Below are 22,744 nucleotides of genomic sequence, written 5' to 3' on the forward strand. Positions count from 1 at the left end.
GGTCTATTTCTGGGTTTTCTCTTCTGTTCCATTGATCGATTTGTCAGTTCTTTCTCCAAAACCACACTGTCTTGATTACTTAAGCATTATAGTAGATTTGAAGTCAGGTAGCGTAAGTCCTCCAACTTTGCTCTTCTTCAATATCATGTTGGTTATTCTGAGTCTTTTGCCTCTCTACATATCTTTAGAACCAGTTTGCCAATATTCACCAAATAACATGCTGGGATTTTGGCTGGGGTTACATTGAATCTATAGATCAAATTGAGAAGAAATGACGTTATAACAGTATTGAATCTTCCTATCCATGGTCACGGAGTATCACTGCACTTATTTAGTTCTTCTTTGATTCTATTCATCCACTAACACTTTTTGGTTGCAAAAACCCAAAGGTGTAAGTAAATATGATGAGAAACAATATGTTTATATAATGTTGAAGTATCTCTCCACAGCATACTTTTTAATTTCAAAGGGCAAAATAGTCCCTTTAAAGTGGCAGACACTATCTTAAGTGATCAAAGTTAGCATCGCCGGTAGTGAGACATATCAACATTGTGATGCACTGAGAAGGACACAGTATCACTATTGTGATAGTCTTACTAAAATGCATAATCTGAATTTGATATGAGGAAAACACAGACAACCACAAATTGAGGGACTTTTTACAAAATAACTGACTAGTATTCTTCAAAAGTCAGGAAAGATAAAGACTGAGAAATTGCCCCAGATTGGAGGAGACTAAGAAATCAGGACATCTAAACGTAATGTGTGATCCTGGACTGGATCCTAGGTCAGAAAAAGGATACTAGTGGCGCAACTGGAAAAATTTTAGTAAGGTCTGTAGATTAGTTAAGAGTATCCTATGTTACTTTCCTGGTTCCAATCATTATACTAAGATTACATAAGATGTTAACATTTGAGGAAGCCAGGTAAAGGGTATATTGAAATTCTTTGTACTGTTTTACTTTTAAGTCTAGAACTCTTTCAAAGGAACAGTTACATTTTTTAATTTAAAAAAAAATCTGAAAATCTAGATATTGGATATCAGTGAAATCTGTGAGCATTGATGCATTTCTGAGAAAAAGAAAATGGAGATTTCAAAGTTGCCTGCATTTACATAAGATCAGTGGATAACCTGAGCATCTTGGCATTTTAATTAAAGAGAGAATGAGATCCACAGAGGCAGAAAGACAGACAGTGAAAGACATCCCACGTTGGTATGTCTGCATTGACAAAGCATTTCAAAGAGAACCAGGGCTTCCACTTGGAGTCACACCAAGGAGGTGATGACTGTCCTTGTCACAGCCATGTCTGTGCTAGAGAATCAAAGGCAGGCTTTTCTCTGATTGGTTGGGTCAGGCTGCTAATGAGGCAAAGGTCATGGATTGGATCTGCTCTCAGGGCCTCTGAGTGTCACTCTGTCTCTTGACACTTCTCTGATCACAGGGAGCCAGGTGTGACAGCTCGACTGCACCAGCACGAGGCTGGCTCTACTGTGGGGAAATAATGAAAACACACACCCTCCCTAAGGTCACCTTTAAACATAATGGACATACTTGAATAGAACCCCTGTTATCTAAATATGCTTCTAAAAATATCTGCACCAGGAAAGGGGTCCCTTATTAGATTCTCTTTCCCATATTAAACCTATAATTGGGAGACCTGCAAGGGTGAAGCTGATTGGCCTCTGATGCAATCTGCAGACACACAAGTTCTTGTTACCTCTTTAGCAGAAGTATGTGCTGGCTTTAAAGGCATGTACTCTGATTTGATATCACTTAGGCAGCCACCAAAGCACATAAAGAACGAGGCTGCTCACCTCGCTCCTCACAGTTAGACATCTTTCGGTTTTCATGTTCCAAAAATTATTGAGAAGGGGCTTCTAACAGCATGACTTTTCCTGAGTCTCCTGTGTTTATTAGGAGAGCTTTCCTGGTGTACTTAGGATTCCAAACTGGAAGGTAAGCATGAAGGTGGAAAATGCTCAGTTCCAAGTATAGGTATGTCTTATAAAAGCAGCTAAGGAATTAGAATAGATTTAAACATATGATTAAAATTTGAAATCATAAACCCAGCAATTTGAAAGTAAATTTACTTGTGTGGTAAAAGTTTAAAAAAAGTTTAAAAAAATCAAAGTTAGTGGGCTTCAGTCTCTTCCACCTACAGTTAGAAGAATTAAAACTATACTATGTGAAAAGTTATCCCCTTGAGATTCTTTAAATGTGAGAGTTTGTACACATACAATGGCCTGGTAACAAGGAAGTGCATTTGAATGGCAGCGCTTCCCCACTCCAGCCCTTTCTCCACTGAGCTATGGATCTTCAGGTCCTCCCAGCACTTACTGGACAAGGTGAGGTTTGGAAATAAGCAACCAAACCAAAAAAAAAAAAAAAACCAAAAACAATTCTTTTAAATCCCTTTTGCTTCTCCTAATACCAGTGTACTCAGTAGACGGCAGGAAAATGAGCTGTTTCACTAGGTTGAGACTTGTCCAAAGTACCTCGTGATAACAGAAATAAAATAAAAACTAGAAACACATTCTCCATCTAAAATTTGTGAAACCACAGTCCACCTGCACTGGGTAGAGCTGAGGACAGCTACAGAAATCAATGTTAGAAAAAACAACAACTGTGGAACGGAAGGAGTAAAATCCCTCAAGACTCTAGAACCACTGGGTTGTAAATATTCTTAAAGCCAGGCTTATAAGACAAAGATGCCAGCCCATACTATGCTAAAATGGTCGTGTCATCTTTAGATGAAGCAATTCCCATTTGGCCACTCCATCGTGATCTATGTTTTCCCACAGGCAGACCTGAATAGACATCCCTGTGCTCCTTTTTATAGACTTTTGCTGTCCAAAGAATAATTTTACATTTCTATTGCCTGGTTCCTTTACCAGTATACCAAACATAAGGAACAAATAGTTCGAATTATAGTTCTCTCTGGAAATATTTATAGAAGTTTATCTCACCATACATATACATTTTGCAAGGAAAGGTGGGAGAAAAAAAATTACCTACAACACACTGGTCCATGAAATAAGATACAACACTACTGCCTCTGAGAAAAGCACAGAATATGTTAAAGAAAAAAATTTTCATGACACTTAAAAAAACCGTGAGGTAGATTTTACTTACGACCTTTTCAGTAGGTGTAAGGATCACTGCAGTGGGATTCTGCAGTAGGAGAGAGCGATCTGGCTCAAGTCAGAACAGAACAAGGAAAAGTAGGGATTTTACAGCCAAGGAGTGGAGTGTGGGTGAGGGTCAGTAAATGGAGAATTACTAAGAGGGTAGTACGCTTATTGCTAAACTGACCTAACAGGATTCTTGCTAAAGGAAGGCCAGGGTGATCAGATATTACCTGGGGGAAGGGGGTGGGGAGTGAGGAACCCAATCAGATATAAAGGATGATCGGATCGTGAGGATGGGGGATTCTGGCTAAACCAACTTAGCAGGATTCTTGCTAAAACTGGGCGATGCAAAGGCAAGCACAGCATCCCCAAAGCTGAGGCCTGGCTGGGAAGAAGATTCAGAGGAGCCTGACTAAAGTTTGGTCAAGGAGAGACACTTTGTCGATAATGGGAAGTTACCCCCTAGTGAGGACCTGGGCTCCCGGCACTGCAGGCTGAGCCATGAGGACACATGTGGAGGCCCAACTACTGCTTGAAAGACAGAAAAGCAGTGAGGAGCCTCATTCAGGGACTGCACGAACCCCTCCCAATAACTCACTTGACCTCTTTTTTGTACATGCTTGTACTGGGAAATCGTGAAGAATTTCTTTTCACAGTTTATTCAGCACATTTGCACGCATTATGTCATTTAAAGTAAAGACTATGGTTATCGTTTTACAAGTGAGAAAGGTGACACTCAGAAGCTGAGGTGGAGACACGGCCCGACCTGCAGAACCGTCCCTCCACTCCCCCTCTCCCGGAGGAGAGTCTGTTTCCGGTCGGCGTCCTCCTAACCACAGGCACACACACCATCTGCTCAGTATTTTCCCCTTCTGTGTGTGCAGGCACCTTCGACCACCTCTCTTTTTCTCTCAAAATCCACAAAACGGGTATTTGCCCAAAGGGCCCCTATCAATCTTACCAAAATATCACCTCAAACTGAATGCAAAGCATCCACTGCTTCCTAAGTGATCATCTTAATAATTATAATGGCCCTGCTGGAGACAGAAGTGAGTTTACAGCTTTACTTTTAACCACGGGGACCAACCAGCTAAGAGCTCACATACAGACACAAGTACATATATTATGTTCAAGTTTTGAGAAAACTCGAGAAGCATCAGGACTCCCTGATCCATTTGCAGTCTGAGTGTAACAACTCCATAATGTTCAAAACTCAGGGAACCACTACAGTCCATCCGAGGTTGGTTCAATCTGTGGATGCAAAACCTGTGGATACAGAGGGATGGCTGTACTCCAAAATGAAAACACCTGAACAAACAGCAGCTGAGAAAGAAAATTTCTCTAAACGGAAAATTTCTCTAAACTCCCCTTGTTTTAACGGAGCTTTCTGAGAATTCAGCCTCCAGTGGGAGGGAGACAGAAGACTTACCCTCAGCACATGGAGAATGTGAGAATTCTGCTGCCACAAACCCCCCTCCAGGGAGCTTCCAGCCAGGAAGGAGAATGACCATTAGCACCAGCACCTGGATGAGAAACGTGAAAATGTGTTAACAAACCTTATCAGAGCCTCCCACACTTTAACCACCAACACCCCCTTACTATGCTGATAGGACATCAACCTTTACCCCTGGCTGTTCAGAGAGCTTCTCCTTAGAGAATGCTGCTGCATGCATGTGTAATAACATTTTCTCCTGTTAATCTGAAGAAAATTCCCGATTGTCAATTAATTTGCAGGCCCTGACCACTACCACTCAGACTTCAGTTAGTTGAGGAAAAGTTCTCCTGTCAGACCTCCAGCATCACCAAGCCACAGACCTGACCCTGCTTCCCCTCACCTCCAAGATTCCTGTTATGAGAGAAAAATAAACCCCAGTTTGTTTACGCCACTATTGGTTGGGTTTTCTGCACCTTAAAGCAGAAAGGAGAGCTACTAATTCACCCTGTTCATTCTTTTGAGTTAAGACACAAGGTAACTGCCTACCCCCTGCTCCCCAGTATGATGGGAGAAGTCATAGTTCTGACTTGGGCCCCCGAAGAAGCGCAAAAGAAAGTATAGCAACATCTGATCAGATCTATGTTCCAACTCCTACACATCCCTAATGCAGATCAGCTTATCATCTTCTTTCTTTGAACAACCCATAGCAGCTCTGGATTAATCTGGTAAAATGAACAAGAGATTTTTAAAACACTGCCATGGCTTTCAAAAACTCCTTCACCTATTGTTCAGAAAATGTTCAGATTCAGGGAAAACAAAAACGGTGTGTTTTCATAATTAAATGACACTCTCTTTCCGAGTCCTCAGTTTGCTGGGGGATGTCTGAAGCGGTGATGGTAAAGGGTGGATGGAGAAATTAGAGGGAGTCCTTGGGCTGAATGTGTCCATGGGAGAGGAGGCGGCAGAGGTGGGAGAAAGCTGAGTCCTAGGAAAGTGGGCTGAAAGAAGCAGGATGAAAGGATGGCAGCAGTGAGCACCACGCCCAGACCTGTATCCCAGTGGGAAGGGTTCGTGAACTTTGAGAAATTAAATAGGAACTTGAACTACAAAGCCAAAAACTTTAAATTAACCTGGCAGTTGGCAAGACTCTAATAGAATATTTCCACCTTTTAAAAGCTCTGTGAAAACAATTTAAACCTCAGTATCTTCATCCACAAAATAAAAGGATGGGAATAAGTGGGTCCTAAGATTCTCTCGGCTCTGAGATCTTCTAATTCTATAATGTGTCTTCACAAGAGGATTCTGGCCATAGCTTTTTAAGTTAAACCCACACCTCTTTCTTCAGCCTGAAAAAGAAAGCCCATGAGTTTGAAAAAGAGATTCTCATATTATCCCCCAATGGAATAGCTAGTGCCTTCACTTCTAGCCCCAAAACTGAGCCTCGTACATCAGCAGGTTCAGTAATTCATTCTGTAAAATTTTTAAACACCCACCATGTGTCAGCGACAGGGGTTGCATTCAGGATTCAAAGAGAGAGAAGATACAGCATCTGCTTTCAAGTTACTCAGTTTAGCTTAAGCCAACAATTTTTCCAAAATCTATTCCAAATATTATTGAATAAATGAATGAATAATTATTATGACTCTGCAATAATTATTCTAAGGAGAAGACTCTTCCTTCTTCTTAGTACCCTCTGAGGCTGGTAACATAAAAGAGAATATTCTTATTTCTCTGGCTGGGTGTTTGTGTCCTGGCACCGAATAGCCCATAACGAGGGTGTGGACCGATGTTTAATGAACATCAGAGCAGGGCACCCCTACCCATTCCAAATGCTTTCTTGCACAAACATGACTAGACAATTATGATGCGTTAAGTATTTCTTTGTTGAAGGGTTCATATAATTTTTCCAAAAGCTGACAGAGTAGGGGAGTGAGGATGATGGATGGCATCAATTACTATGCCAATGGGCACCTCACTCTCTGGAACCTCAAAAGGAAGAGGCTCTTCTTTCAAAGGCGCCCCACATGGATGATTCGTTTTCTCCTCTCACTCCACTTTTCTTGCTGTCTTTCCCCTTTAAGTTTCATCCCCAGCTATGACCTAACGTCACAGTCCACCCTTATCCCAGGATATCTCATACCCTCTAACAAATAATTAAGTCCCAGTACTCTGGTCAACTTCTGTTTCTTGAAAATTTCACAACCTCAGGCGCCCAGTGGATAGCAAAACTTTCTCCCAGACACAATTTCTGCTGGTGTATAAAGTGAAGAGAGGGTTTTCTAGCTCCAGTTAGGAAATGATGAGCTCATGACCTTTGCATTTAGGTTGATGGTGAAGGGAGAGAAATAGCTTTCTCTCTGGGTTGTAGTGACTTTTATCCTAAAGTATCCAAATACAACAGCAACAGCTACCCCCTGACAAGAAATATAAGTGGGTTAACTTCTTTCCACTGGCTGTGTGTCCTCGTCCTGGTAATATTACTTTAAGAGTTAGTGTTTACATTCATCTGCCACACTGAGAACAAGGAGATATGCAAGCAGATACTGACAAACAGCCAGGAAAAGGAGTGACTCCATTTGATGAGAGCAAGAAAGCCTTCACGGACAATGTGGCCTATTTCCCTTGACATCTGAAGAAGTTCACCAGGAACAGAGGTGGTGTAAGAGTGCAAAATTGGGGGTCATATTTCAGGCAAGGGGAAAATATGAGCGAGGCACAGAGGCATGAATCTGCCCGGTGTGTTAAAGACATTAATAAAAGTTAGTCATTCTGAAAGTATTTTGGGAATCTCAGAGCTCTAGCTTCCTCTCCAGTTGCTGTTCTATGAAAAGACTTCTGAAGGCCCACAGAACTTTTGAGAAATAACAATGGGAGACTCTGAGATGGTCCCCAGCTAACTTTATAAACATCCTCCCAGTGTTAAATGAAGCTGTCTAGAGGATAACAGAGGCAGAGTCAGAAAGGGAAGAACAAAGTCATTTGCAACAGTATTTGTACATTCTATGTCCCAAACAAAAAACAAACCCCAATTCTATCTGTCATTCCATGGCTTCTTAAAGTGAGTAATTCAATCTGATCTTTATTTTCCCCAAACCACATTTAAGCCAAAAAAATAAGTTATCATGGGGCTACTCCACAGGAGGCATGAGATACATACTGCAAGGATAAAGTAATTACTAAGGTCACGGAGTCTACAGTATAGCAGGATAGCAGGATGAGAGAGATCACTGAACTAGAGGACTGGTAAGTGCCACAAGAAAGGTATAATCTCAGAAATGAGAGATGTCTAAACAGAGGCGTCAGTGAAGGCTTCCTGACGGAAACAGTAAGCAAGGTCATGAAGGCTGGGTAGGAGCCTGGCAGGTAAAAATGTAGAAAGAAGGCAGTTCAAGCAGAAGAAGTAGCATCGAGGTGGGAAAACCACAGACATGTACAGAGTGTCCAATAAAACTTTTGGAGATGACGGAAATGTTCCATGTCTACACTGTCCAGTATAGTAGCTGCAAGCTACATGGAGCTACTGAGCACTTTAAATTAGCTAGTGCAACTGAAGAACTGAACTTTTTATTTTATATAATTTTAATTAATTTAAATTTAACTAGCCACTGTGGAAATAAACAAAGACCAACGAAATGAAAACAGGCTAAGGCTCTTTACTCAGAGTTTGCTCTAACAAGGGAGTCAGCCACTGTCAATTTGCACTCAGCATTTTGCAGGAACTCAAAGGCAGGCAGAGGAGCAGAAAAGCTTTATAGTGGAAAAAAAGGGAAGGCTTCAGGTGTGCCCTGATTGGAGGCCGTTGGCATGAGGAAGGCATAACTATTTAGCAGTGGGGCAACCTATGAGGTTGGTTAGGGGTACATCGTTGGCTTTCTCTGATTGGTCCTAAGTAGGAAATAAAGACAAAAATTAGAGAAACTGTCAGTTATGAGTCAAATCCTGGCTTTGGGGGACTGTTGTTGCAGGGGTTATTGTTTTGCTTCCTGCAGTGTTGCTAGGGACAGCGTTCTGACTTCCTCTAACTGTGACATATACACAGCAGGCTGGCTACTGTAGATCATGGGTTGGTGTTCTGGGCTGTCTGCTGCAGACTGTGCATCAGAGTTCTATTTTCATATGAGGTCTCTCATCTGTATATTGATTTGTTCTCTCACCACTAATGGCTAGTGGCTACAGCGTTGGACAGTGCAGTCCTGTAGCAACAAGAAATCCACTTTGGTGGAATACAGGATGTGTTTCCAGAAACAGTAGGAAATAAGGCTGAGAAGAGAGATAAGACCAGAATGTGGAAACCAGGGTGCCAGTCTAAAGAATTTGTATTTGTCTGGATATAGAGATAAAGTATCATGGAAAAATTGAGGGCAGGAAGATACATGATCACAGCTTTGCTTTATAAGGATTAATCTAATTTTAATATGTAAAAAGGAACTGAGAAAGAAGTTACTGGAAACAGGTCAACATACTATAATAATCCAAACAATAGGAGGTGAACCTGCAGGATGCTGGGAACATGAATGGAAGGAGTGAGCAGGGGCAAAGATAATTTGGATGTACTACATGGAGTTCTTGAAATCTGACTGGATATGAGGAATTAAAAGAGGCCTGCCAATGACTTTTGAGCCCAGAGTTGGTGGAAGATTATAGATCTTTTAAGGACTAAGAAAGTTAGGAAATAGCAAGGTTGGAGACTAGGGCAAAGAGGGGGAAAATGATGAGTTTGGGTTTCAGACTATCAGCCTCAACATATTGAAAACAAAAAGTAGGGAAAACAAATCGGAAGAAACCAAAAGAAAATATGCCTTCAAACAAGAGAAAGAGCCCCCCCAAAATTAATAGATAGATATGCCAATCAGAAATTACATTATTTTATTCAATAAACAATTATGTATTCTATGTCAATCCACAGGTTATGCTTGAGACACAGTTTTCAGGTGGTCTCAGTTAAAAGAGTTCTGTTCAACATTAACAGTAATATCAGGAGTCTTTTTTGTTTTTAGAAAAAAGACCTGATTTGGTTCTGTTCTGCCTGAGCTTTATTAGTTAATTAAAATAAACAAATATAAACAAGCATTCTTAGTAACATGCTCTGTTATTAATTAAAACAATCTTTATAAGAAGAGGACCCCCCACTCTTTTCAAGAGATTGTAATCAAGGGAATATTGGCTTCACAGGAGAGACTGAGTGCTCATCAAGGCTTTGGGGTCAACTAGCATCTCCTCTTCCTGGTTAATCAGTCTGACTTGGTTCACAGAAAATTTCTTTTCTCATCTCATTGTATTATTTTTCCTTGGTGCTTTTGTGTGAAAGGATATTCAAATTCAAATGCACCAGCTCCCTGAATAGGTGACACCTAAGCAAGCAGGACCCTTCCTACTACCCACTCCCCCATAGCTGCCATCCTTCCAACATCTCACGTGGAAACTGATCAGTGTGGGGTCAGCTAGTTCAAAGACAAGTGACAAGATTGACAAAGAGCCTCCTCCCAAGTGGCCACCACTGTGTGAGACCTCAGAAGCCAGAGACTCTTGTTTGGTTCAATGCCAGCTATGAGGTCCCTCATACAAAGGGGACCCTCAAACCACTTTTGCTGAATGAATCACTAAAACAAAAAAGGCTGGAAAACAAGGTGAAAAACCTGACATACGCTACATCCTTGAGGATCATGACATCACTCATTCATCATTCATTACTCATCATTTAAGCATTTGCCGAGTGCAAACTACTGGTCAGATAGTATACTAGCTGGGTGCCTGAAAAACAGAGATAAATACCATACAGGCCCTGTCGTCCAAAAACACATTAAATTAAAATCTTTCTTATCTATGTTTTCATGTAAAGTTGACAACATATCATGCTTAATTACTATGCTGTTTAATGCACAGCACTGCACGTATACTCAAAAATCTTTATTGGAAAAAAACAGTGTTGAAGGATATCACTGTCATTTCCCAGGAATGTCAGGCCCATTCTGTTTGTCAGCTCTCTCACTTCAGTGGTTTTTAACAAGAAGATTGGATTGAAAAGGTAAAAATACAACTCAGCTCTTTTATACCCAGAAAGTAAAGGAGCCGGTTTAAAGAACATGTCTTCCAGTCTCATATCAAAATCCAAACAAGCTAAAAATCAAATGTAAGTCCTTTATCTCAATAGTTCTCCCCTAAAGGTAAATCTTTAGATGAAACTTTCCAGTGTAATTTCTTCTAATTTCATCTTACCTTAAACCAAGATCTTCAAAATCAAAACAAAACAAAAAAACTGGATGTTTAATCAGTTGGTATCAAAAATACATACTTTAAGGAAAGTAATAAAGATAGGATGAAAACAAATGCAAAATAATAAAACTGGGGCCATTTATCTTCAGTTGCCTTTTCTTTCCACATTCTGCGTATTTCGCAGACAGCAAAGCATTCATAAACAGCATTTGGTTTGAATCTGTCACTACACATTTTTAGAGCAATTTCAGCTATCACTCTTGTAATATATGCTAATCTGGCGTTGAATATGGCATCAGGTGTTATAAATTCTTGTTCCCAGCCTGAAGGAAGGTATTAATGAACTGCAATTCTGATTCCCAAAGCCAAAGTAAACGATCTCACTGCTGTAGCGATCTAGAAACCAGTAGTTCTATTTGAGCATTTTCAAAATTCCAGAGGAGTCTCTAAAAGTGGGTATCATTATGAAGGCAGTAAACCAGTGCCATCCTCAGTGGCAAACTTCTGTCCCTGGGATTTTCGCCAACCTGGCAAAAAGATCACTACAACATTCAGATAGATTTATTTCCAAAAGACAAATAACTCATGTACGGGAAAGTCACTTAATGCTCCACTGAGCTCTCAGACTCCTCCTCACCGCTCTGCTCCCTCAGACTGCATTTCTTGGAAGCAGAACAGGCCTTAAGGGAAGTCTCCGAAGCCCTTGGATACTCCTTCTGCGCCCTGCTCTACCCTTCACGGTGCTCTGCTTCCACTCCCTTGCAATCCCATCGTATGAATAAATGCTTATCTAGCCTCCTAAGGAATGAGGTCAGCACTTTCAGGAAGTGGCATGCCTGATGAGGCCAAGAAAACTGGACGTTGGGTTCCTTCTCATTTCAAAGAGACTATCTTTCTGAAGGTTTTTGGCAAGTGAAACAACCCAAATTAGGCTAATGTAGTCAGAAAGGAGATTTAATCCAAACATAGCTCACAGAATCAGGAAGACCATAAAACCAGCCTGGAGGATATACACATGGAAAAGATGCCCTCTTGCATAGGAATGAACCATCACGAAAACAGCAACACAGGGATTGGAGAAACAGCCCACCACTCCCACCCCCTTAGACTAAGACTGGCCAGCTAACGTGGACCCTGATTCCTTTTGGCTGCATTCACTGTGACCCCAAGCCAGGGTGGCTCTGATATCCATACCAACCCCAGAAGAGAAGTACAGCAACAGTATATATGTCCAAGATAAGGCCCATGAGGGTTGTTCTACGGATCTAAAATGGAAACTGACATACTGACCAGGCTCAGAATTGAAGCTATTCAAGGCACAAGGATGTCCGAAGCAAAATTAATAAAGGCTGATAATTCATAAACTTGAAGCAAGGGAACCCAGCTCTGCCCTTATTCTTGATCCAGCAGGGGTTCGGGGTATAAGTTTTATGCAGTAAAAAGAACAAATACTGAGAGTATGTCTGATTGGCAAGCGTTCTGTTGAGGTGGGATTTTGGGAATTGGGGAGATTTTCTAACTGGTCTTTAGGTACATGTAACAGTCCCTGGTTGGCTGCAAGGGGGCAAAGTTTCAATTTAGAGGACATTTCCATAGAGAAAGGACTGTTCAATGTCAGAGGCTGAGGGTTTTCTGTTCTGGCCATTTTGTGGAACAAGACGGGGTAGAGGAAGTCGAGGGGTGCTTTTTACAGCAATGGCCCTTGTGGCAAGCTGAATCCCAGGACAGGCATTTTCTCAAAGTCTAAGAGAAAAACTGGGTCAGGAACTAAGGGAGGCCCCGTGTGGCACAGATACAAACTAGAGAAAGCAGGTGCAGGGTGGAACTGACAACTGTTTTCCAGCAGCTTTCCGCCATCTCAGCTGAGTTTTACTAGTCCAGCCGCAGAAAGAGCAGCTATCCACAGGGGAGTCTGGGTTTTCAGATATCCTGAATGCAATATTTCCATCACTTTTGGTCATCAGAACTGCAGATTGCCTTTGCATTGTGTTTTCCTCTATAGAATCAGACTTTAAGAACTCCTTGACACGAAAATAAGGATGCTACACAAAACATGGACTATGGACTAAACGTGTGTGTCCCTGCCCAAATTCATATGTTGGAACCCTAACGCCCAATGGGATGGTATTAAAAGGTGGGGCTTCAGGAGGTAATTAGGATTAAATGAGGTCATGTGGGTGAAACACTCATGAATGGGATTAATGCTCTTAAAAGAGTCATGAGAGAGATTGCTTCCTCTCTCTGCTTTCTGTGACATGAGGACACAGCTAGAAGTCTACAACCTAGAAAAGGGCTCTGACCAGACCTCGACCATGCTGGCACCCTTATCTTGGACTTCCAGGCTCCAGAACTGTGAGAAATAGCTTTCTATTGTTTAAAAACTACCCAGTCTATGGTACTTCTGTTACAGCAGCCATAACAATGTCATGAATATAACAACATGTTTAGACTAACACATCAGTAAGGCTACCATTAAAAGGATTAAAGACATTGGGCAGCCCCTGAACCTGATCCAACAATGCAAAATTATAGGATTCTTCTCCAAATTGGCCCTACAGCACTGTCTTTCAAGTTAATAGTTCACCCTCTATCATTTCTTCCTATACCTATACTGCTGTATGTGTGTATTTGTATCGTGTGTATGTGTATCGTGTGTATGGGTGCACACTGGAATTGAGGATCAAGGTTGGAATAGAAAGAAAAGAAAAAGAAGAACTAAGAGCTTTAGAAAATAGCTGGAAAAAAGTCTGTGTTTTCTACATCGTCTGATGTCAATTTTATGTAAACACACATACTTGGCTCCTATTTAGTTTTCAGTAAAAACCAAGTGATGACCGTCACCTTTAACACCCCATTAGCTTTCTACCATAGTCCTTAAGAAATTACCCAGTCAACGTTCTCATGCAAAACTTATCTTAAATGCTTAGTACCAATCTCTTTAACTGCCTCCTACAAATGCAAAGAAGGGAAAAATAAAAGTTGTTCAATCTGTCCACCTGTTTAAATTAAAATTCGAACTCTGGAGGAAAGAAGTAACTAAATAAAATACTTACCACACTGAGAGCTTTAACTATTAAATATCACTGTATATGAAACGTCCACATCTTTGAGAGAAAGGACCAAGAAAACCCCATATGAATTCATCAGGATTTAATACATAGTTTGAATGGCATTTGTATATTTTCTCTGATATTTTCTGAAAATGTAGAAGGGAATGTTAATTTTTCCAAATACATTTTCTTTTGCTGGTAAGCAAAAGTTAGTTTAAACAAAGCAGCTCTTCATCTTTATTAAATTCACATCTGTACACAAATTGTTCTTCTCATTTGGGGTTTTGGTGTTCCAGTTATTGCCGCTTTTTCCTTGTTGTTTTGCAGTTCCATAATGTGATGGTTGCCCTGGTAATAGAAAACTCGGTTCAAACCTTTCCATGTGATAACCATCTCTATTCTACATTATGTATTGGATTTCATTCAGGTGTATTCTCCTTTCTATTTTTTCCCTTTGTGAAAGTGAAAGTTACTCCTTCCTTTGTCATCCGGATTTCCATTTTCTAAATACTTCTCTAACTGCCAGTAAGTCTTACGTATTCTATTCAAATGGAAAATTGAGTCCATGATTTTGTATGCTATTGAAAACTACACACTTGCATTTGCTTTTTAACCGTGACTGGGCACCATATTCCACCTGCACAGACAGCCACTCACACCTACTGTGTCTGGGAGCTGCCCTGGTGCAGAGATTCCAGAAGGACTATGGTCTGGGGTGCACGGCACTCAGGAACCATGGGGTTGGGGAGCACCTGGTGAGGAGACTCCATGGAGCCCTTAGGCAGCTCTATTCATTAGGCAGGCAAAGAGTTTCTGGAAGCAGGTAGCCTCTGCTTTTAGCTTCTGTGTGGCTGGAAGTAAGGCTGCTGCAGCAGCTGGTCCAATCTCTCCCTTTTCCATAGGTGATTGTGGAAGGAGGCTGTACCTTAAGTGTAAAGTGTAAAGTCTCATAAACGTAAAGAGACACCAGGTGCTGATCTGTAGCCCAGGACTGAGTATTTAGAGTAGATACTGTCCAGAATAAACTGTATAAATGACTCAGATTATCAGCATACTAGAATGTTGGAGTTATAGAATTTTAATGAAGGAATTTGGGGTAATTTTGCCTAGGAGTTCTTTCTTAATCTAGGAGATCCCTACATTTCCACAGATAAACTGAAGTGGGTTCATGGACCACTCAAATTATATGTAAAATTTCGGGTGCAAGTGTGTGTGTGTTTCTCTAAAAAGAAAATCTAGGGCTTTTTTTTCACATTCTCATTGAGGCCTATGACAAGCAGAGCCCGTCACAGTTTGCATGGGACAGTCACATTTAGGCCCACGTGCTGGCACAATTACTAACAGTGCCCCATTTCACTCTTAAAAGCTTAGTTTAGGTGATAAATTATACGGTCTCCCTACTTTCGACCAACCAAAGGGTAAGAACCACTGATTTGGTCCAACACTCTACTTCCATACAAAAACTATAATACTATTATTTTAAGGAAGAGGAGGTCAAGGCATAAACATTTATGAGACAAATTTATTTGAAAAAGTAAGGTGTAGTTAATAACACAAAGACTTGAAAACCAAGCAAAATTCTTTAGGCTCCCCTAAGATAAATATTTTAACTATCGGCATCAGCATTGTTGCAAAGTTAGAAGGTATTTTTAATCATAAGCAACAACTTGCTTGTGGCAGTATTCTGGGATTAATTCAAAAATGAGGGAAGTCCACTTTGTTAGTGCAGTTCAGAAATTTTATTCTTTCAAATGTCTTTTTATTCCTATTCATACAGTTTGAAGAAGTAGTAAATTCTATGATCAGCAATAAACAGATTTAGTTCAAGTTAACAGATACCTGTTGAGCTTTGACTATATGCCAGACACTGTGCTAGGTCCTTATGGGAAGATAAGGATGAATAAGACCATAGGTAAGCCTGCAAAGACCTAAGGGTCTAGGAGGGAAGAAAAAAGATGTAAATTATGATCAGAATGCAATCATTTAAAATATAATTATTTACAAAGGATTAGGTTCAACTGAAATGGGAAGAAAATCCACAATAACAGTGGCTTAACAAGATTAAATTTTTTTTAATTTCTTAAATTTTTGTCTCTTTATAAAAATATAGAATTAGGCAGTCCAGGGCTGGAGTGGTTTTCTACAGAGTCAAGGGTCCAGGCTCCTTTTACATTGTTGCTCTCTCATTTATGGCCTCTAATGCCAATGTTATCATAGACCTGGATGGCTGCTCCAGTTCCAGTCATCCCATCTATATTCATGCCAACAGAAAGAAAGGAAAAGAAGGAGAAACATACACATCCCCCCTTAAGGATTATTCTCAGAAGTTACACATCTCACCTTCTCTTATATCCTATTGGCTAGACCTAGCTCACATGGCCATACCTAGCTACGAGAAGGGTGGAAATGTAGCCTTTATTCCTGACATGCATGTGCCCTGCTAAGACTCATGGATTCTATGACTATAGAAGGAAAAATAAAGCTACTGGAGGACAATGTCATCTCTGCAACATCTACAATGAAGCAGTTGGAAAGGAGATGGCAAATCTCTCTGTGCTGACAAGAAAGATGTCCAATAAATATTTCCAAGTGAAAAGGCAAGTTATGGAATCATATGTTTGTTATCACCCATTTAACGTTTTGTTTAAAAGATACACATTTATCTATGTCTGGAAAAAGTTCTGGAAGTAACACTTGCCATTGGTTTTCTCTAGGGAATAAATGGGATTGAGGAAGGAAGAGAAGAGGAAATATGTTTACTTATTCAATATAATTCTGAATTCTTTAATTGTTAGAATGCCTTGAGAACTTGTATTCTGCCATTTTAAAAGCTGATTCACTTTCCTGTACACCTGAAACTAACACAACATTGTAAATCAACTATACTCCAATAAAAATTAAAAAGAAACAAAAAAACCAAGGGGTTAAAAATACAGGATACAAGGAAGAATGCAATAAGAGTTTTCATATTAAAATAGCAAATAACAGATGAAAACCAACTGGGAATGGCTTTGGGGGGCGAGTGGTTTTGAGTTATCTCTTTAAAATAATAAGCTTTTAACTGGTACACATTTGAGGAGGAGATAATCCTGTCATAGAGTAAAGCAAGAGCTAATTCAAATAGTAAGGGATCTTAAGGTGTGTCCACTGCAGCTGAATGCAGTTGCAATGGATTATCATGGACTAGAAGACTGGAAAATGTACTGAGACCAGATTACAGAGAACCTTGAAGGATGTGCCAAGGACTTTGGTTTATACCCTGAAGCTGAGGGACCTTCAAAGATTTCCAAGCAAGGGAGTATCAACAACTATATTTGAAAAGATGATCTAGGTACTAATTGGAAGAATACTATGATCAGGGGAAATATTGGATTTGGAAAGGTCTGTTAGAAGGCCTGACACCTGAGGTCATGGATAGTGAGGTTTCATATTAGGGTAGAAGCCCTGGGAATTGGAAGGACTGGACAAATTCAAAGTACATTTGGAAGACAGAGCAATAGTCTTGTTAACCAGTTTGTTTTAGGAGGTGAAAGAGGACGGTTGAGAATGACACTCTGAGTATCTCAGAAAAATGTTGACATTATTAATACAAAAGAAGAAACAGATTTTTTTTTTTTTTTTTTTTTTTGCGGTACGCGGGCCTCTCACTGTTGTGGCCTCTCCCGTTGCGGAGCACAGGCTCCAGACACGCAGACTCCGCGGCATGTGGGATCTTCCCAGACCGGGGCACGAACCCGTGTCCCCTGCATCGGCAGGCGGACTCTCAACCACTGCGCCACCAGGGAAGCCCAGAAACAGATTTATTTGAAGGAAAAAAAACAATTCCACTTTGCATCTGTTGGGAACACAGGTTTGTGTTCAGCATGGAAGTGAGAACTAGAAATGTAGCATATGGAGACATCGATAATAGGTGCAGTCACAGGTGAGAACAGTGGGAGGGAAGGCGACCCAGAATCATAAGAAGGAGGAGGAGAAGAGAAGGAAAATGAGAACCTAAGAGCACAAATTTAGTCAGAAAAAGAAAATATCTCATCGTGCTCATGAATACATTGATTCTACTAATTCTCACCTTTCTATGAACTGGGAAAAGCTATGCTACTTATTTTACAGGGAAGAAAAAAAATGTCCAAGCATTCATTCATTTAATAAACATTTATTAAGCTCTTACTAGATATGAGCACTAAGCTAGGCTCTGAGGATTCAGTGTGAGCAAGTGGGTCCAAGACTCTGCTCTCAGAGTACTTACATTCTTGTGGGGTAAACAGTCAACAAATAAGAAATAATGAGTTAGATAATCACAGTTTGAGTACAATAAAAGAAATAAGCAGAGTGATGCAATAGAGTACCTGGGGGAAGCTACTTTAGAGAGAGGACTAAGAGAAGTCCTCCCTGCAAAGGTGACCTTTGCCTTGAGATTTGAAAAATAAGAATGAAGAGAAGTGGCAAAAATCATTCCAGCACCAAGTTGAAAATAAGAGCTCAAAGCACAGAAGGACCTGGTGTGTTTAAGGAACATGAAGAACACAGTGTGCAGTTGCTTAGTGAATACATAGGAGAGTAGAATGAGATGAGGTTGCAAAGATGAGAAGATGAGCAGAACCTTGTAAACCACAGTAAATAGCAAGGGCTTCATTATCCGAAGGAGGAAGGAGCCAAGTGAAGGGTCTTAAGCAGGGAAGGGACATAATCCAATTCACAGATTAGAAAAGGTTAAGAGTGGAAGATCGAGATGTAAGATATAATGGCAGCCTGATCCAAGGTAGTGTACTAGATATGTAGAGAAAAAAAGAACTTTAGATACACTGAAGATGAAACCCATAGGACTTGCTGTTGGAGAGGAGAAGAGACGGAAGAGAAAGAATCAAGAATAATTCCTACTTTTGAGGCTTTAGCAACTAAGTGGATGATGGTACCATATATGGAGAAGGGAAAGACTGAGAGGGGGCTATTTGGGCACAGGGATAGTGGGGGTGTAGGAACGAGTTGAGGAGATAGCTATCAAAATCTCCATTTTGCAAATCTTCAATATTAATATTGAAAGGAATATTAAGACATCCAAACAAAATTGTCAAGTTGGCAATTGATATCTACAACTACAAATTTGAAATCTGTTGTAATTGTTGGATTTAAAGTCTTGGGACTGGATAAGTTTATAGATCAGGAAGAGAGAACTGACAGAAAAGAAAATGTGACCAAGAACTGAGTTCCAAGGCCAGAGGACTCACTTATTCTGGCCCCTTCCAAGAACCAGGGTTGACCTTAGCAAATTTTTTACCTAGTCAAGTAGTAATGGTATGGCCAGTGTCATTTCTGGAACTTGGCTAATGGGATGTAGAGTTATGAATATATTTAGTAGGTTCAATAAGCCATATTTCTGTGGTTCACATCCTCTTCCTTGTACGAAGTTACTGCTTGCCACCTCTGTATACGAACAACTTGCAGGAACACGCTAACCACCATCTTACTGATGGATTCTACACTGGTTGTGACAAGTACAGGTCAGTTGGCAATTATTGTGCCCTACTTTTATAAGGGAAAAACTCTAGGGCAATTTTTAACTTTTTCACCATCAGAAGATACCTGAAACATACAATGCTTCTAACAGTCCACAAAGTGAAACAAGTTCTGGGTAGTTGTAACCTGCCATTGAAGGACAGTTCATGGATAGTCACATGGCAATACAACTATACAAAGAGTAAGGACAAAGGGCTGCAAACACACTTTAAGAACTTTAGTAAGTATTTATAATATGTGCTTTGCATAGCTTATTCCCTTAATTGCTCTAGAGAAGAAGCTGCTGCCACAGCACCTAAAACCGTTGACTACTCAGTAGGTTGAAACAGTTATGAATACGTCATTTTGATTGCTTTTTAAGAATTTAAGTGTAACAAGATGGTGTCTCCATTACAAAGCTGTTCAAGCCCTACAACCTAGATAAAACGACCTTTTTAGGACCCTAAAATATATTGTCGAAGAGTTGAAAGAGGATCTTGAACATCAACAAGAAGCAAAAATGTTTATTCAGAAAGTTACTAATTGGGCTTCCCTGGTGGCACAGTGGTTGAGAGTCGTTCGTGCCCCGTTCCGGGAAGATCCCACATGCCGCGGAGCGGCTGGGCCCGTGAGCCATGGCCACTGAGCCTGCGCGTCCGGAGCCTGTGCTCCCCAACGGGAGAGGCCACAACAGCGAGAGGCCCGCGTACCGCAAAAAAAAAAAAAAAAAAAAAAAAAAAGTTACTAATTTTCCAACACAATTTTAACTACAATTTTGAATGAAAGACATTTGTAACATCTTACTAAAATAAGTGAGAAACTACACATTGAATTGAGCTTAATATGAAGAGTCCCTTCTTTTGTTATCTTTAAATTTATTATAGAATTGAAAGGTAAATCCAGGTAAAATTATTAATGGACTCTGAAGCAAAAACAATAACGATGAGTGATGAAATCAGTAGAAATTATTCTAATCTCAAAAAGCAAATGGTAACAAAAATAATTTCATACCATCCTAAGAGCAGTTATTCATTAAGAGGAAAAGATAAATTTAGAATAGAAGCAAAGAATAATAAGCTTTAGATTGTTTGATAATCCTATTAATGACAAGAAGTGAATCTTAGGAGCACACTGGAAAGGAATTAAAGCTCTTGCTGATTTGAGGCAAAATACTGAGAATGAACAAGATAATATAAATCTCATGCTATGCCAGTGCAAGGAGGACATTGATGACAAATGGTTAATGAGTGCTGTCGTTCCAGAGTAATTATAATTAATCACAGTACAAGAAGACTTGAAGTGTCATAAAATCTTACAGCTTAAATATGAAAGAAACTTTATAGAAGTTGCCCAAGTTAACCATCCTAAAACTTTATATGGCATTACCAATAATGTTATAAAGATGGGAAAAAAGTCACTAAGCGAAACGTAATATAAAACAATTTCTGTTCAACCAAAAGAAATACTGAATTATTTCTCTAGTCTCTCTATAGAAAATATTACAAAATCACTGTCATATAAAGAGGTGACCAAAAAATATCCAGACCAAATTGTAGGGGAAAAAAGTACTATGAAGGCATGTCCTATAGTTAATTAATAAAAAATGTTTTAAAAAAAATTCATAATGTTTTTGGTATTTATAAACATTTAAAAAATGATTATACTTTCTCTTTCTGAATATTTACCTTCATACTTAATTTTGTATTTATAATTTTATATCCATTTTACTTAAAGAACGCCCCACCCCTACACTGGATAAGTGTCAGACCCGAAAACACGGACCCACTTCTGCCTGAAGCCTTTGAGCATTCAGATATTGGATAGAGAAAGAGGAACCATGCAAGAAGGCTGGCAACTGTGGTAAATTCTCCTGAGAGTCAAGATGAAGGTAGAGACATGTTCTTTGGAATCAGCAACTTGACCATGTTGGTGACCTTGACAAGAGCTGATTCCCAAGCATGGGGTAGATGAAGCCATACTGGAGCCGGTCGAAGAGCAAATTGGCCGTGTATAATATTCAATTATACTGTGCTGGTTATTTTCTGGTTTCCTCTTTAGATCAATTTTCCACCCTTCCCTGCGCTGTTTGGCCTTGGGAGGCTGACTTCTACCAACCACTTCACTAGCCCTGCCTGCTGGCTTCCCCTTGGGTTGATCAACTGAAGGCCATGGCAAAAAACTGGGCCATGGTTTGAGGCTGGACTCCTCAGCCTTTGATCACACAATCTGTGGGCGGCCCTTCCCTGGGCTACAACTCTCAGCTGGGCCAACAACACCTTCGCTCTTCAGGCCTAGGGGAAGGAACTGCTTTCTGCTCTGGCTAGAACCTAGGTGCTTCACCAGGCCATACTGTTTCCTGTAACTTTACCCACTCTTCTATAAATAATTCCTTGTTAAATGGTCTTAAATTACACCTTTTAATCAGCATTAATTTGGTCAACACACCCTGCCAGGGCCTGAGTGATTCACCCAGTGACATTTCTACTAATAAACCCAACTTGTGTAGCACCAGTTGGGGGCAGGCATTGAAGATCTTTACACACTCAGCTCTTGGAACAAGAATAACCAGGTGTGACAGCATAAGAGCTCCATCAGGGACAAGGGTTGGGATGTAGTCCTAAAAGCCTAAGGCAGTACAAATTTGATATTTCTAGGTGCTGCCACGATTCCTGAGACTTTCTTCTCACCCCTAATCCAAAATGTTGGCTGGACCTCGTGGCCAGGGTCTCTGCTGGTTTTGTGAATAAACTCTAGTTCTCGTGCTTGAACCCCTATCCAAGCCAAGCACCTATGCTCCTTGGACTCCTCCTCAAGAGGGTGCACAGTGCACTGCAACCCCTGGCCAATGGCAGGGGTCCTTCATGTCTGCAGCCAGACCTTCATTTGGAGTCACAAAATTTCCACCAGTGCAGCTATGAGTATAACTCAGATCAAACACAGCTCCCACACAGAGATGAGGCTCTCTTATGGACTGAACTAAACTGGATCAAGTCAGGGTGATTACAATAAAATTTTGATTTTGGCTACTATGAAAAGCCAGACCCGCAGTCAGGTTAATCCCCCAGGCCTGGCTTTCTACATTCCCAGGTGACTCCCTTCTCCCCATCAGACTTGCTGGTCCTCACAGGTACCTGATAAAAGTGATCAATTCTTATCTACATGCAAAAGAATGAAACTGAACTCCTATTTTAAACCATACACAAAAATTAACTTGAAATGGACTAAAGACTTAAATGTAAGACCTGAAACTATAAAATTCATGGAAGAAAATATAGAAAGTTCCTTGACAGTGGTCTTGGCAATGATGTTTTGGATATTAACACCAAAAGCACAAACAATAAAAGCAAAATTAATAGGTGGGATTACACCACACTAAAAAGTTTCTGCACAGCAAAAGAGATGGTGAACAAAATGAAAGATAAC

General features: G+C 40.3%; 1 long non-coding RNA gene across 1 annotated transcript in view; it reads right to left on the reverse strand.

Annotated features, from left to right (window-relative positions):
• LOC132413639 (uncharacterized) overlaps window positions 1-22,744 on the reverse strand; it is a 491,922-nt gene that overhangs the window by 242,060 nt on the left and 227,118 nt on the right. The window contains exon 4 of the long non-coding RNA XR_009516777.1: window positions 4,560-4,653. This is a non-coding gene — a long non-coding RNA (uncharacterized lncRNA). The remainder of the gene's footprint in view (window positions 1-4,559; window positions 4,654-22,744) is intronic.

The sequence above is a fragment of the Delphinus delphis genome, chromosome 18 (genome assembly GCF_949987515.2).
Source record: "Delphinus delphis chromosome 18, mDelDel1.2, whole genome shotgun sequence".
NCBI lineage: Eukaryota > Metazoa > Chordata > Mammalia > Artiodactyla > Delphinidae > Delphinus > Delphinus delphis.